Source organism: Pinus tabuliformis, chromosome 7, assembly GCF_031772625.1.
Source record: "Pinus tabuliformis cultivar Carrire ecotype Pingquan chromosome 7, CPIR1, whole genome shotgun sequence".
Classification (NCBI taxonomy): domain Eukaryota; kingdom Viridiplantae; phylum Streptophyta; class Pinopsida; order Pinales; family Pinaceae; genus Pinus; species Pinus tabuliformis.
The window spans coordinates 865,230,822-865,247,968 of NC_142293.1; the positions used below are offsets into that span (position 1 = coordinate 865,230,822).

A 17,147-nucleotide genomic window follows, 5' to 3' on the forward strand; every position below is an offset into this window, starting at 1 on the left:
AAAAGGTATGCAATGTGCTGAACAAGGTATGAAATGCACAACGAAGTGATTGGGACCTAACTGTACCTGCAATATTATGGACTTATAGGACGGCATGCAAGAAACTGACGGGACAGACACCTTTTACGATTTTCTATGGAGTGGAAGTCGTAATGCCTATGGAATACATCGTGCCTAGTCTACACATAGCATCGCTCATAGGTATGATGGATCGCGGAGCCTTGGAGGAGAGGCTTGCACAATTGGAGGTGCTCGAAGAAGAATGGTTTTTAGCTGGATTCCACCACCACGTACAAAAGCACCGCAAAAAAGTCTGGAATGATCAACATATTAAGTTGTGCACCTTTAAAGTGAACGATTTGGTGTTGTTATATGATAATAAGTTTGACAAATTCCCAGGGAAGCTCAAAAGTAGTGGTTGGGATCTGTATGTTATTAAGGAGATCACAGATGGTGGCACGATGCAGTTGGTAAAGTTAAATGGAGAACTCTTCCCAAGAAAAGTCCATATGACTAGCCAACAGAAGAGATACATAGGGGGCTCGGCCATCTGACTAGCCAACAGAAGCACAGTCTTAGCGCTCCAGGTAGCTGAAAGGAGGCGCGGGACTATAAACTACTATGCCTGGGAGCTGCGCGATGTCAGGACTGTGTGCAGTAGCGAAGTGTCACAGGGTCCGCGAGAACGCGAGGGTAGCAACGCTGTCACGCGGTCAGATGGAAAGTGACCGCTACAGTCACTATTGATGATGTGATGTTTGGTTTGAGACCAAGTGGAGCGGGCGATAGGCATTTAAGGTGAACTTTATGGGCTATATTCTAAAAAATCTGCCGCCAATCGAGCATTAATGGACCGAATGTGGGGGGAATGGTTGAATTCAAATTGAAAAGGTGCTATAAATTACACAGGGTTGTCCAATAAATAACACTTGGCAATTTGAGAACTGAGTTGTTGTGTGCCCAGACATTCAAGAACCCAGACTTGTTTGATCTTCTGAAGGCAAATTCATTCCTTGAGAAATTACCCGAGCCATTAAGAGAATTGTGGAATCACACTATGGCAACACCTGAGGAAGCCATGGATACCAGAGTAATGACCGCTGAGGAAGCTGCGCAGGCCATTATGGAAGTAGAAGCCCCTAAAAGTGTCGGGATAGTCGCAGAAATCCCTAAATCGCCATGCATGCCGAGACCCAAGAAAGACAAGTAGGCTATGGTACCAGTGCGCGTATCCCCTAGGAATCCGTTAAGGACTAAGCTTACCATGGAAGAAAAGGGGAAGGCTATCAATTTGGAGGCTGATGAGGAGGAAGAATTTGAAGAAATCCTGGTAGAGGAGGGAGGACGTAGAAATAGAGGTTGAGACCCAAGGTGTGGACGTCTCTCCAGGTTTCCCGCATATGTTCCTCTGCAGAAGGGTAAAGCAAAGGTGCCCAAAGATATAGATGAGAGAAAATGCTCACTGCGGACTCTGTTATTCCTTGATGACTTTATTTTTAAAGGAGCACACCTGCTGTGAGTGCCTATACTGAAATTTGAAGACGGGGATCTAACAAACTACGAGAAGTTCCCCGCATCTCACGATTACACAGCTCATGCGCCAAAAGAAAGACGTGCCGATTGGAATCATAGAATTGGAGCCACGTAAATGACTGAGAGGAGTTGTGAAAGTAGGGTTGTTAAACCTCCTCTGGGTGCCACATTACCATCGTGCCCTAGTGACCATTTTTCTCATCAGGAAGCTCCTCTGCTTGGTGCATAATGGGTGATTCTGGTTGGAGGAGCCCATCCCCATCACAGACTATTTGATTCATAGAATTACTCGACTCCCTTGCAAAGGGGAGGATCCAACGAACATCTCAGAGGGAAAGAGTGATGACTTGGCGATTGTGGAGGCCATGAAGAAGAAGTTCAAGCTGGAAAAAAATAAGAGAGTGTATGCCATTTCCAACATCAACAACCTGCATCAAAGTTTGGTGCAGATATTGGGAGGAAAGGTTATGTGGAAGTGTCGTGTGGATGAGGTTGTTGGGGGCCCTCTCGGCACAGATATATGAGTTGCAGGTGAACACTCCACAGGTTGGCACTGTGTCAACCAGTCTCGCAGTAAGCATGTCAGAGGTAGAGGAAATGCTGCGCACTCGGATGACCAACACCATAGTGCTTCCAGATGAAGCACTGTTACAAAAAATGAGGCCGACAGGTCTATGGTCAGTGGGTTGAAGCGAATTGGGTTAAATGTGGCTATGCTCCTTGGGAGATTCTCTATGTTCTCCAGGATGGAATCACTGCAGAACTATGAGCCAGGGAGGGTCATGCGCTCCAGGTAATTAGCGAGCAATGCATCAACATGGAACAACTGAGCTTGTAGCGTGATGAGGTAGTGGTGCAGAACAGACAGATCATGCAAGTAGTGGAGGAAGCCTGCCAGATGGTCCCGGAGTTGGCCATCCAAGTAGAAGAACTAGTGGAGGTGCGCATCTAGAAATTAGTAGCAGTGGTATGCGAGGGAAAGGAAGAAATGACAGGCTTCACCTGGAGCTAAACCTTAAGATAGTTAAACTACAATTGAAGGCGAAGCCTTCAACTCTGCTAGAGGTTAAGGAATAGTGCGCCATCGTGATTACAACAGTAATAGCAGAAGTTAACAGTGTAGTGACAGACTGCACAAAGTTGTTTGAGCAGTCGTTCGAGGTTCTCACTACCCTGTAGGAGGACCCAAACATACAGTGCCTAAAGACAGAGGCGCGCGAGCCACAACAGAAATATGATGAGGTAAAAGGGACTGCACAGATGGTTTCCTTTACATAGAGTCTTGTGAGGATGTAGCAGCCGAAAGCACTCAAGGAATAGGTAGATGTTGCTCGACATAAGGAAGAAGTTTTGAAGGAACGCTGACAGATGTGGACTAATGAGGCATATATCATTACAACCTCCATTGAAGCAAACCTCCACAGCTGCAAGCAACATAGGAAAAGGTTCAGGGCAGTAGTTCAGCCACAGCAGTCTCTTAACAGCATGTCGAGGAAGTACAGTAGGCAGCTGCTCAGTGCGTTTCCAAACTTGTAGTGATCCAGGCAGAATTTGGAGGTCTTAGCACAAAGATCTCTGCACCAATCAAGGGTGAGTCACGATGTTTGTGTTAGGGGCCTGTTGGGCACGGGATCCCCCAATGGAAGTTTTGGGGCTTAGAGACCAGATTTTGGTCAAAAATAGTAACTCCAATGTAAAGACTCCGTATTTTGTGGGTATGGAGCACGTAGCTTGTAAAATAGTCATAGGGTTGTCCGCCCTCAATTTTGTTAATTTAAATTTGGATTTTATAAATAGAGAGAGGCTCTAAGTAGTTAAAGCATCTAACAAATCTAATATAATCAGATCAGAAGAAGGATGAAGAGTTGAGTCATATCTATAGATTAAAGTCTAGTTTTGGGTCGTAAAGTAGGAGAAGGCGTTGCAACTGAGTGTGTAGAGGGCTAGTAGTCCATAGCTAAGTGCGCAGGGTGAGTTGAGTCTGTAATAGTAGGAAGTATTATTAAAGAGAAGTTTCACATTAATTCTGTGTATTTATTTCCTATTTTATGCATTGAATATATTGGGTATAAATTTCACTTCTACTATTTATATGATGCACGAATAGATATGACTGTGTTGATTAAGTGAATGCGAGATAAAATAGCTGCTTATGCAAAGTTAACTAACATCTATAATAAGATAAGTAAGATACACGGTGTAGTTTCTAGAGATAGTGCAGTTCGCTGCCCTAGCAGCGCGGAAGCATCTCAGCCCCTAATTAGGGCTGCTCGAAAGATGATTATAATAGATCGCGAAGGTATTGAAGGTTGGAACAAGTGCGTGAAGAAACCTGTGTGAAGACAAATCTAGTTGGACTAATTCAACATATCAAACATCTCAAGGGTGGGGAAACTTGGTTCTAGCATCCCCCATACTGCTTCGAGTGATACTTCAGTCCGCGCACTGCGGGCTGATGCCGAAAGGGCCAGTAGTGTAGGGATTTGTTTGGCTAAATAAATCTGAACATGGGTCAGGCCCCCTCAGGCCAACAAGTGATGTTGGATGACTGTGTTTGATGTTCTGTATATTTCATTTACTTAAAGTCACCAAGGAGTTTGAATCTTATCATAGTGGCCTCTCGTCGCATGTTTACCCGGGCTGGCCGATTGCTTGGGTAGATGTGGGTGGAGGGTGTTACAATAATTGCATGGGGTTTTAGTATTAATCTCTTGTGTTTATTGTTCCTTTCAGTTTATAATATCAATTCCTTGGGTTTATTATTACCTTAGGTTTATAATATCAATGATGGTCAACCATTTTCAATTATAGCCAACCATGGTCAACCATGGTTGAATGTCGCATTGTGACAAGGATTGTCTCACCATGAAAATAAACCTTATTTATTTTAGTGTTTGTAATACTTATATTTGGGTTTACCAATGTTGGGTTTTTAATATTAGTCCCTTGGGTTTAATATTATTCCCTTGGGTTCATAATCCCTTGAGTTTTAGTATTAATCCCTTGGGTTTATGTTTCCCATGGGTTCTTATATCAATCCTTTGGGTTTATTATTAACCTAGGTTTATAATATCAATCATGGTCAACCATAACCAACCATGGTCAACTATGGTCAATCATGGTTCGATCTCACATTATGAAAAAAATTATCTCCACTTAGGGTTTATATACCTTGGGTTTATAATATTAGTCCCTTGGCTTTAATATTATTCCCTTAGGTTCATAATCCATTGGGGCTTTAGTATTAATCCCTTGGGTTTATTGTTCCTTGCATTTATAATATTAATAATCCCTTTGGTTTATTAATCCCTTGAGTTTAATATATTAATTCTTAGGGTTTATTAATTCAACAATTTTTATTTTAGTATTTTTAATATTTATCTTAGGGTTTTTATACCTTGGGTTTTTAATATTATTCCCTTTTGTTTAATATTATTCCCTTAGGTTCATAATCCCTTGGGATTTTAGTATTAATCCATTGGGTTATTGTTCTTTGGGTTTATAATATCAATCGCTTGGGTTTATTATTCCCTAGTCAACCATGGTTTATTATGATGTCAACCATGGTCTAGCATGGAATTGTGATAAGGGTTGTCTCAATATGAAAATCAACGATGGTCAATCATGTTTATTTTAGTGTTTATAATATTTATCTTAGGGTTTATATACGTTGGGTTTATAATATTAGTCCCTTGGGTTTAATATTATTCCCTTGGGTTCATAATCCCTTGGGGTTTTAGTATTAATCTGTTGGGTTTATTATTCCTTTGGGTTTCTAATATCAATCCCTTGGGTTTATTATTCCCTTAGGTTTATAATATCGATCATGGTCAACCATTGTCAATCATAGCCAACCATTGTCAAACATGGTTGAATGTCACATTTTGACAGGGATTGTCTCACCATGATAATAAACCTTATTTATTTTAGTGTTTGTGATACTTATATCTAGGTTTACCAATGTTGCGTTTTTAATATTAGTCGCTTGGTTTTAAAATTATTCGCTTGGGTTCATATTCCCTTGAGTATTAGTACTAATCCCTTGAGTTTATGTTTCCCATTGGTTCATAATGTCAATCCCTTGGGTCTATTATTAACCTGGGTTTATAATATCAATCATGGCCAACCATAACCAACCATGGTCAACTGTGGTCAATCATGGTTCGATCTCACATTATGGAAAACATTATCTCCACTTAGTATTTATATACCTTGGGTTTATAATTTTAGTCGCTTGGATTTAATATTATTCCCTTAGGTCCATAATATATTGGGGATTTAGTATTAATGCCTTTGGTTTATTTCTCCTTGCGTTTATGATATTAATAATCCCTTTGGTTTATTAATCCCTTGAGTTTAATTTATTAATTCTTAGGGTTTATTAATTCAACAATGTTTATTTTAGTATTTTTAATATTTATCTTGGGTTTTTATACCTTGGGTTAATAATATTAGTCCCTTTTGTTTAATATTATTCGCTCGGGTTCATAATCCCTTGGGGTTTTAGTATTAATCCCTTGGTTTTATTGTTCTTTAGGTTTATAATATCAATCGCTTGGGTTTATTATTTCCTAGTCAACCATGGTTTATTAAGATGTCAACCATGGTCCAGCATGGAATTGTCATAAGCATTGTCTTAATATGAAAATCAAAGATCGTCAATCATGTTTATTTTAGTGTTTATAATATTTATCTTATGGTTTATATACATTAGTTTTATAATATTAGTCCCTTGGGTTTAATATTATTCCTTGGGTTCATAATCCCTTGGGGTTTTAATATTAATCTGTTGGGTTTATTATTCCTTTGGGTTTCTGGTATCAATCCCTTGGGTTTATTATTCCCTTAGGTTTATAATATCGATCATGGTAAACCATTGTCAATCATAGCTGACTGTGGTCAACCATGGCTGAATGTCACACTGTGACAAGGTTTGTCTCACCATGAAAATAAACCATGTTTACTTTAGTGTTTGTAATATTTGTATTTGGGTTTACGAATGTTGGGTTTGGGTGTATTACTCCCTTAGGTTTATAATATCAATCATGGTCATCCATTTTCAATCATAGCCAGCCATGGTCAACCATCTTTGAATGTCGCATTGTGACAAGGATTGTCTCACTATCAAAATAAACCATGTTTATCTTAGTGTTTGTAGTTTTTATATTTTGGTTTACCAATGTTGGGTTTATAATATTGGTCCCATGGGTTCATAATCATGCTCGGGTTTTAGTATTAATCCCTTAGTTTTATTATTCCTTTTGGTTTATAATATCAATCCCTTGGGTTTATTATTCCCTTAGGTTTATAATATCAATGATGTGTGATCCAAAATGGATTTTTGATGGACTCCTAAGTCTAGTGGTCCTCATAGAGGAAAAATGAAAGTCTAAGGAAATTCTTGGAAATAGCCCCATTGCAAAGATCTTTTCCTTTTGAATCTACTGCAACCTGAATGGGAAAAAACTGACTTAGGATGCAGAAGTTATCACAAAAAGAAGATGCCTAGTTTCTTTGGAAAAAGAGGCAAATCTTCAAAAAATGGTCTAAGAGGCCTTATGAAGAAAATCACATTGGAGGAGGTCCAAGGTAGACTTAACCGGAAAGGGGAAACATCCCCGATCGTCGATCCCGGACATATCAAGTCGGAGGTAGGTTTGTGTGCATATAACATAGGGACCAGGTCGAGTGATATACTGATCACTGATATCTACAGAATGACATCGACAGTGGTCATGCCATAGGGCTTAAAGCAGGACCCCGGGCTAAGTGACATTATGATCAGCGATGGCATAAGCCCTTCCATATGGACGGACCCATCTATGCAATATGCTATTAGCGACAAGTTGCAATTGCAACATTGCATCGAAGCATTTCAATGGAGCGTGCTCGATAATAACTATGGATGCGGTAAACGGACCTGAAACGGTTTGTGAATAAAGAAATATAATGTTCAAATCTGCATAAAGCCATTTTTGCAATATTTTAATGTATTTTAAAAAAAATAAAACAGGTAGGATTTCGGGAGGGTCGTGGGCAGTAAATGGTTTTGGTCGGGCTCCATCCGAACCAATACATTGGCTACCACGTGTCCAGGCTGAGGAGAGAGAAAACCACCCTTATCGGGCAGTTAACCCTCATACGAAAGGGCCGCCCAAAATGAACCATAGCCGTTGGATTTGGATCTCCCAAATCAACGGTTGAGATGCAATGTCGACATAAAGGCGGATCCGATAATCTTATAAAGTGGAATTAAGGACTTTTGAAGTCCGAGAAATAGAGATTTGGTGATCTTTGCCATGTTTTACAACATTTCTCTATGTAAACAGGGAACGATTGTTTCTGGGGGATTTGAAGTGCCGATGTACTCTTCTGTTGTAGAATAGGTGGTCACCTCCCCTAAAGTCGTTAGCAATGATTATTTAATGCTCAGAGAGGGGATTTGAGTGGACCAAAGTAGGAAGCCAGAGAGCCCAAGAGGGAAAATGAACCGACAGTGTTGATTTGGCTTAAAAATCCATAGAACGGTAGAGACAAGGGTTGTTGAAGGTTGTTGAAGGTTGTTGGGGGTTGTTGCTGAAAGCAAAGTGAAAGCAGGAAGCTAAGGTGAAACAGAGCTGAAAGAGGCAGCGTAGAAGGAAAAATAAAAACCAAGGGAGTCACTTTGAAGTCAAGTGAAAAGCCAAGAGATTTGTAAACTAATAGAGGGCCAAAGAAGCCAGAGCTGAAGAGCTAGAGCCAGAGCCAAGAGCCAGAACCAAGAGCCAAGAGCCAGAGCTTCAAGAGCCCAGGAATGACATGGTGTCTAAACCCACTATTTCTGTGTAAAATAGTAGGAGTTGATCCAAGAGCTTGTAAAAGGACCTACCATAATCTCAGAGAACATAGTCAAGTTGACTAGAGCTCAAGGAGATGCAGCCTAAGAGTTTTGGGTGAACTCCAAATTAAATTGTTGTCCTATGTGCTTGTTTTATTGCTGCATTATTTACTGTTGTATGTATTTATATATCAGTTTCAGCACATTAATTTACAACACCTAAATATTTTAAAACAAATACCAGCATAAACCTTAATATCATGCATTTATTAATTCTGCATTGGTTAATCAATAAGACTTGGGAATATTTAAAGCTTTGGAAGTGGGAGAGGTTCTTGTAAGTTAGAAAAGAAGAATAAGTGCTCCATTTTCATATCAATGGTAAACCATTTTCAGTCATAGCCAACCATGGTAAACCTTGGTTGAATGACGCATATTGACAAAGATTGTCTCACCATGAAAATAAACCATGTTTATTTTAGTCATTGTAATATTTATATTTTGGTTTACCAATGTTTGGTTTCTAATATTAGTCCCTTGGGTTCATAATCCCTTGGGTTTATGTTTACCTTCGGTTCATAATATCAATCTCTTGGTTTTATTAATAACTTGGTTTATAATATCAATCATGGTCAACCATAACCAACCATGGTCAACTGTGGTCAATCATGGTTTGATATTACATTATGAAATGAATTCTCTCCACTAAGGATTTATATACCTTGGGCTTTTAATATTAGCCCCTTGAGTTTAATATTATTCACTTAGGTTCATAATCCCTTGGGGTTTTTTGTATTAATCCCTTGGGTTTATTGTTCCCTTGCATTTATAATATCAATCACTTGAGTTTATTATTCTGCAGCCCACCATGGTTTATTATGAAGTCAACCATAGTCAACCATGGTCCAACATGGAGTTGTGATAATGATTGTACCATTATGACAAACAATGATGGTCAATCATGTTTATTTTAGTGTTTATAATATTTATATTAGGGTTTATATACGTTGGGTTTATAATATTAGTCCCTTGGGTTTAATATTATTCCCCGAGCTTCATAATCCCTTAGGTTTTTAGTATTAATCCCTCGGGCTTATTATTCCTTTGGGTTTATAATATACATTTCTTGGGTTTATTATTCCCTTAGGTTTATAATATCAATCATGGTCAACCATTGAAAATCATAACCAGCCATGGTTAGCCATGTTTGAATGTCACATTGTGACAAGGATTGTCTCACCATGAAAATAAACCATGTTCATTTTTTTAGTCTTTCTAATATTTATATTAGGGTTTACCAATGTTGGGTTATAATATTAGTCCCTTGGGTCTAATATTATTTCCTTCGGTTCATAATCCCTTGGGGTTTTAGTATTAATTATTTGGGTTTATTATTAACTTGGGTTTATAATATCAATCGTGAGATTTATTAATCCCTTGTGTTTGTAATATCAATCCCTTGCGCCTTTGATCCCTTAGGTTTTTAATACTTATCCCTTGGGTTCCTAACTCCATGGGTTTATAATATTAAACAGTTGGGTTTACTGGTTCCTTGGGTTTGTAATATTAGTCCCTTTTGTTTAATATTATTCCCTCGGGTTCATAATCGCTTGGGAGTTTAGTATTAATCCCTTGGGTAATAATATATAATAATATAATAATAAATATATTATATTATCATAATAATACAATAATAAATATATTGTATTATTATAATAATAATACAATATAATTGTTATTATTATTATTATTATTATTATTATTATTATTAAAATATAATATATTTATTATATTAGTATTATAATTATAATTATTATTATTATTTCACAGTTAACCATGGTTTATTATGAAGTCAACCACAGTCAACCATGGTTCGACATGGAATTGTGATAATGATTGTCTCAATATGAAAATCAATGATGGTTAATCATGTTTATTTTAGTTTTTATAATATTTATCGTAGGGTTTATATATGTTGGGTTTATAATATTAGTCCCTTGGGTTTAATATTATTCCCCAAGGTTCATAATCCCTTTTGGTTTTAGTATTAATCCCTTGGGTTTATTATTCCTTTGGGTTTATAATATCAATCGCTTGGGTTTATTATTCCCTTAGGTTTATAATATCAATCATGGTCAACCATTGAAAATCATAGCCAGCCATGGTTAGCCATGTTTGAATGTCACATTGTGACAAGGATTGTCTCACCATGAAAACAAACCATGTTTATTTTAGTCTTTCTAATATTTATATTAGGGTTTACCAATGTTGGGTTTATAATATTAGTCCCTTGGGTTTAATATTATTTCCTTGTGTTCATAATCCCTTGGGGTTTTAGTATTAATCCTTTGGGTTTATTATTAACTTGGGTTTATAATATCAATCATGGTGAGCTTTATTAATCTCTTGTGTTTGTAATATCAATCCCTTGTGCTTCTTGATCCCTTAGGTTTTTAATATTTATCCCTTGGGTTCACTAATTCCTTGGGTTTATAATATTATTCCCTTGGGTTCTTAATCCCTTGGGTAATAATATAATAAATATATTATATTATAATAATAATAATAATACAATATAATTGTTATTATTATTATTATTATTATTATAATATTCATAATAATATAAACTCTATTTGGCATTTACATTGACAATCTAGAAGGTTTTTTAGAGGAAGCAGGTTGTGCTGGCACAATCTTAGCTGGGATAGTCATCATCCTTCCTCTCTATGCTCACGATATTGTTCTTCTCGCAAAGTTCCCATCTGATCTTGATAAGCAACTTAGACTTCTTCAGGATTTATGTCCTACAATGGGTATGATTGTTAACACTGACAAAACAAAATCTATGATTATCAAGTCCATGAAGGACACTTGCGCTAATTTTATGTATGAAAATAGTAACGTGGAGCAAGTGTCTTCTTACAAGTACCTAGGAATTGATAATCATCACAAGCTCATCTAGAACTATAGCAATGAGAAAATGATTAATGGCGGGTGGAAAGCTTATTTTGGTATTGAAAACGATTGTAAAATGGCAAACCTCGTAATGTGGGATAGAAAGAAGTTCCTCTTTGAAACTTTAGTCACCCATGTTATCTTATATGGATGTGAGGTTTAGGGTTGGAGCAGCATCTCTAGAGAATCCTGGAGAAAGATTGAGAAAATCTAGGAGCATTTTTATAATGTATAAGCTCAAAATTAAAATCAATACACCCTATCGTATTCTCCTTATAGAAGTGGATGTTTCCCCTATCGGGAGCCTAGCTATGACTAGGCTTCTATTATACAAGAACAAACTCAATAACATAGGAGATGATAGACTTCCTAAGCTATCTTTAAATTCCAGCCAAAACCACATAAAGCTCAAATGAGGTTAGTATAAAGACACCAGGGCCTATTTAAACCATTGGGATATCGACAAGAATTTTGCACTGCAAGACATTAATAACATTAAAAATATTGTTATTTCTAAGTTCAAATAAAAATTGTGGTGTGAGAAAGATTTAGCTGCTAGGTTTGATGATAGGTTTGATACTCACATATGTTGATTATCATGGTTGATGCATATTAGATGTGGGATGTTAGAAAACTCCCTATTGATGATACATGGATGATATATTGAGGGTTCTTTTGGAAAGACCATGCAGTTATTTCTACAATGATGATGTTATGGTCATAGATGATGACTATGGTTACTTCACATATATTTGATATGATGTGAATGGTTTTGTATTACTACTTGGATATATGACATAAGCTTAGTTGATTTGTGAAAACGTATGTTAAGGCTTTTTCTACTAAGGAAACAGAGAAAGTTGATATTGATAAGATCAAGGGGATGAGTTGATATCTATATGCGGCATACTTTGCCACAGTTTGATGATATTAAAAGCTACATTGAATTATCTTGTGAACTGATGATGGACATATACATGTTGTTTTTCTCGATGTTCCTAACAGATGCTTATAGTACAGATCATATATGGTGGATGATATTTGCTAATAAATATCATGATCTTGTTTAGATCTTTGGTATTTGCTATAAATGTCATGTAAAACATTTTATGTAAAGGTCATATGGTGTAATAATATGTCTCTTTCTATCATAGTCTATTATGAATGAGTCCTTTTGGACATATGATGTAATTTGTACCCCCAATATTCATGGGAAGGATGACGTAATAATTACAATTTTGAGACATGTATGAACATTTGGTGTATCACCACTTGGCTAGGTGATTGATGTATGTATGAGTCATTGGTGATAGGAAGGTCATACTCACATAGTTGAGTTATAGATTCATGTTATTCTTTTGAAAAATATTTATGCAAACTCTGCATGTGCTCAAGGGGAGCATGAAAAGTATAGTGCATCTCAGCATGTACTAAGGGGGATTTTGATTAGAGAATTCGTCATGTCCATAGGGGGAGCATGATCAGTGTTCATATTCAACAACTCATAAATGGAAGTCTTCATTTAACATTGGTGAGGCATTTTCCCTTGATGTCAAAGGGGGAGAGTAGCTTGGTGTTTGGAGAGTACCTTGATGTTTTGAAAAGCTTAGTGCTTTTCTTGATGATATTTACAAGTTGTGGTGACCAAACACCAAAGTGGTTGTGATCAAGTCCAAAGGGGAAGATTGTTGGAATTATGATGCATGTGTTTTCCTTGATGGAAAATCACTTGTATATGTTAACTATATGAATCTACAGGATAGGTCAGAGGTGATAAAATGATGGAACACAAAGATACAAAAAGTGACTAAATGATGGAAAACAGAGATATCAGAGGTGGCAGAATGATGGAATAGAATAATGGTTAAAGGTTTGATATAGGAAGACTCTGTTAGTGTTGTTATTGATAGACAACCTCCTCGATCAATGGACTACTTGATAAAGATATAAACATGATGTGATAGAATGCATCGCAATTATGTTTACAGATGTGACAAAATGCAGGGCAGTTAAGGGGAAGTAGTTCAGAAGTGATGTATGATGGCACTCAAATTGTAACAGGTCAATTCAGAGGTAAAAAAGTAAAGGCACAGAAGAACAGGATGATGGAAAAAAGGACTAGAGATTAGAATCGAGCAATTGAATAGAAAGAAAGTTTTAAGTTGTATACAATGTTTCACCTAGCCTCATTAGCGTATACAAGTGGGTACATAGAACAAAATAAGTGTATACATATGCACACACTTTCACAAGAAGAAAAGTCCGTATGGGATGGAAAATTAAGGTTAAATAATACCAAGGGTCAATACCATGGTATTAGCCCATAATATTGAGTGGAATAACGGTTACTTAATCCCGTCTAAGAATACCAGAGGTTCTAAGTGTTGTTTTGGTCTGAGGTATTGAAAAAGGCTCTAAGTATATAAGGATGAGAAGATCAAAGGGCTAAGCATGCAAGTAATGAATACCTTATGAATAGCTAGATAAAAATAAAATATGCGTGTTATGGGTTTCTGATGCTTTTCTTGATCTAGACTAAGTATGCACCTGAGTGCTTGATGATGGATGAGATCTAATGATGGATCGAGATCATAAGACCTTAAATGCCTTATCATTATGTGATCTGATAATGGATAGGCAGGATTTGAGTGATAGCAAATGTTTTTTCCTTTAAATGTTGTGATACGGTTATATCTAAAGTCTGGAATAGCTGCGAAGTTATAGGTTATTATTTGTAGATGTATATGCTGGTTTTCCTTGGTGAAGGCACGTATACACACTGGTTCAGCTCTTCCAAGTGGCATATGTAGAAGAAAAGTTTGTTGCTCAGAGATGACTAATCTATCTTATTAGTGTTTTTGTCTTACTGATGCTTGTCAATGATGTTTTCTTTGGATCTGAAAGTAAAACTGATTGTATAAGGATATTGAGTCTGGTTGATTGAATGATTGAGTAAGAAGGGTGATATGTATTGCCAACTATTTAGAACTCTGTAATATGACAATAGGTCTTCATAATGTCTCTCGTTAGTTCAAGTTTTGGTTTCGAAGTTTGATGATTCAGTATATTTAGAGTTGTACGTAGGTTGGGCTACAGAAAGTAGCGTATACATGCAGGCTAACTTCATTGATGTAATGTATGCATTCTGACATATGATTTTTGAGGTTACAGTTGGTTCTGGTTGTTGATGCAATGTTTTGGGTTAAGATCTGTGTACTAGTTATAGTGATATGTCTATTCCATTTGATTGGTTCAATTTTTATTAAGTGTTGGTTGATTGAGTTTTCAATGATTTATTGATTCAGTTGTGGTTGATTCAGATATTGATGATTGGGTTTTAGTTATATTAGAGATTGATGATTGGGTTTTAGTGATTGGTTGATGAAGATGTATTTGATGGTTGTATTACAGTGGTGATTAATTTTGAGCTTCAATGCTACTAATGGGTCCAGTATGAAAATTTGATGAAACATGGCCTACATATTATGTTGTTGTGTACCAGGAGTATCGAGTCTAAAAATTTATGAAATTTTGTCCCTAGAGGATACTGAGGGTTGGAGCCTTCAGTGAGGAAGTTGAATCTTCCTACCAGTAGTAGTTAGTGATTAGATTAGGGGCTTGGAGCTCCCTTCCAGTAGCAACTGGAAAACGAGTGAAGGTTGTAGCCTTCTATAGGTTGGTGCATACGTACTGGTAAACATATCATCCCGTACAAGAACTAGGGGGTTGTAGCTCCCTTCGAGTAGAAGATGGAGAAGGAAGGTTGTAGCCTTATGTAGATGGGTGTCTGCATACTGGTATGAGTCTGCACTGGTACAAGATTGTAAACATCTTATTATTTATATTAAAAGGAAGACAATGACAAAATCAGTAGGTGGTTTTTTCCCGCATTGGATTTCCACCTTAAATTTTGGTATTCATGTGTGTTGCTTATGTGTGATGGTTTGTTTATTAAAACACATGGTTAATGTTTATCTAATGGTTAATAAAGTACTAATGCACTAGCTGGAGACAAACATATGACGAGTTAAATGAATTGTAAGTTCACTGGATATACTCCCACAAAGTTGAATTTGACCAGGCAGTCAAACAATCTATAGATCCAATCCAAGAGGTTCCAATAGCATCCAAAAAAGCATTTGCTAAAGATATTCTAGTTATTTTGCCTTAATTTATTATTATTGTAACTTTTTATGTATTAAGAATATTTCTTTTAAGAAGCCAACAACATCTATTGTATAACATTTTGGCAGTGTTAAAAAAAATTCTTAGTCTTTTTATACCACTTCAAATCTCCCCTTCTTCAGGACGAAGAAGGCTTGAGAGTGGGGGAGATGTTGGAGGGGCTAGCCAGCCTAGCCGAGTAGCCTAAGTTGATTCAAAAAATACATATTGTAATAAAGTGATAAGTAATTTCAGATTAGTTGTAATATTTGGTTAGACAGTTAGACAATGAAACTATCCCAACTAACTATATATATATATATATATATATATATATATATATATATATATATGTGTGTGTGTGTGTGGGTGTGTGTGTGTGTGTGTAGATATATATATATATATATATATATATATATATATATATATATATATATATATATATATATATATATATATATAACAATGTATCCATTCTTATTCGACTAATAATAAAAAAGATATCTATGTGTGTTTGTTGATTCCCCATTATTGTGTCTATGTTATCTTAACTTATGCTTTTCATCTGATTACGTGATGTCTGTCTACTGGTAACAATGTACGCTTTTCATTATATTACAACAAGCCTTCTTTGATGGAGCAAAAATTCATGTCAAGGATGTATGCAAACCATGAATTGCATTTCACCTGGAGAATCATCACACTTTCATTCTTAGTTTAGTGTTGAAGCCTAGAACTAATAATAAAGAAAATTTAATTGGGCTTTGTCTCATCCTTCATTATGCAATGTCGAGGCAAGTGAAGTGCTTACAAATATTTGGCAATTCAATAGTGGTTATTGAATTGTTCTTTGGGATTGGTACGTTACACAAATTTTCCCTAAATCGTTGGCAACAAATAATGTGCTAATTATAGGAATTTTTTGAGGAGCTGGTAAAGGTGTTGTTGGTAAAGGTTTATTCTATGAAGAATGTTGCAGATGCATTAATGAAGTTTGTGACCACTGAGAAGTTTTCTTGGTGTAGAGAAACAATGGGCGTTGCAGGGTTGGACCAATGACTAAGCTCTCCTATGATCCCCTGTGTGGAAAAAAAAACAACAAGTGGGAAAATGTTGGGTTTCTTTTATATTCTTTCCATGATTAGCCCCCTGATATTAGTTGGGCAGACCTACCTATGGTTTTTTGCATGGGTTTCACACATGGTTTTAGGAAATATGGTTTTCTGCCCGTGGTATTTTGTAGATTCGGTCAAGGGACCTATGTTTATGTTCTAATCCAGAATTTTATGAATTCTTCAACATGTGTATATATGTATTGTAAAATTGAAAGGAATATAATGAAAAATCAATGTTGTAGTCCCAGTTTTGGGATGTAGGGGAAAATATCTTTGTATTTGTTTTGTGTTTCTCACTATTGTATATTTTCTATTTTTTAAGAATTCGTTTGCAGGTAATTTCTATACAGTGTTAGAACCTACACCCTAACCCTTGGGAATTTTCCTGAGACCACCTCACCTCATTCCAAAATCTTCCGAAAATCCAAAGCTCAACCAAAAAATGAATCCCATAACACCATGGCTATCCAAGAACTGGAAAGGCAAGGTTGAAACCATTGTCAAACATGACAAAAACCATGCTAATGACAACAAATGAACCAAATACAAAAAGTCATGAACCA

The 17,147-nt window shown here is 36.4% G+C and overlaps 1 pseudogene; it reads right to left on the bottom strand.

Annotated features, from left to right (window-relative positions):
* LOC149250354 (putative E3 ubiquitin ligase SUD1) overlaps positions 1-17,147 on the bottom strand; it is a 49,307-nt pseudogene that overhangs the window by 7,684 nt on the left and 24,476 nt on the right.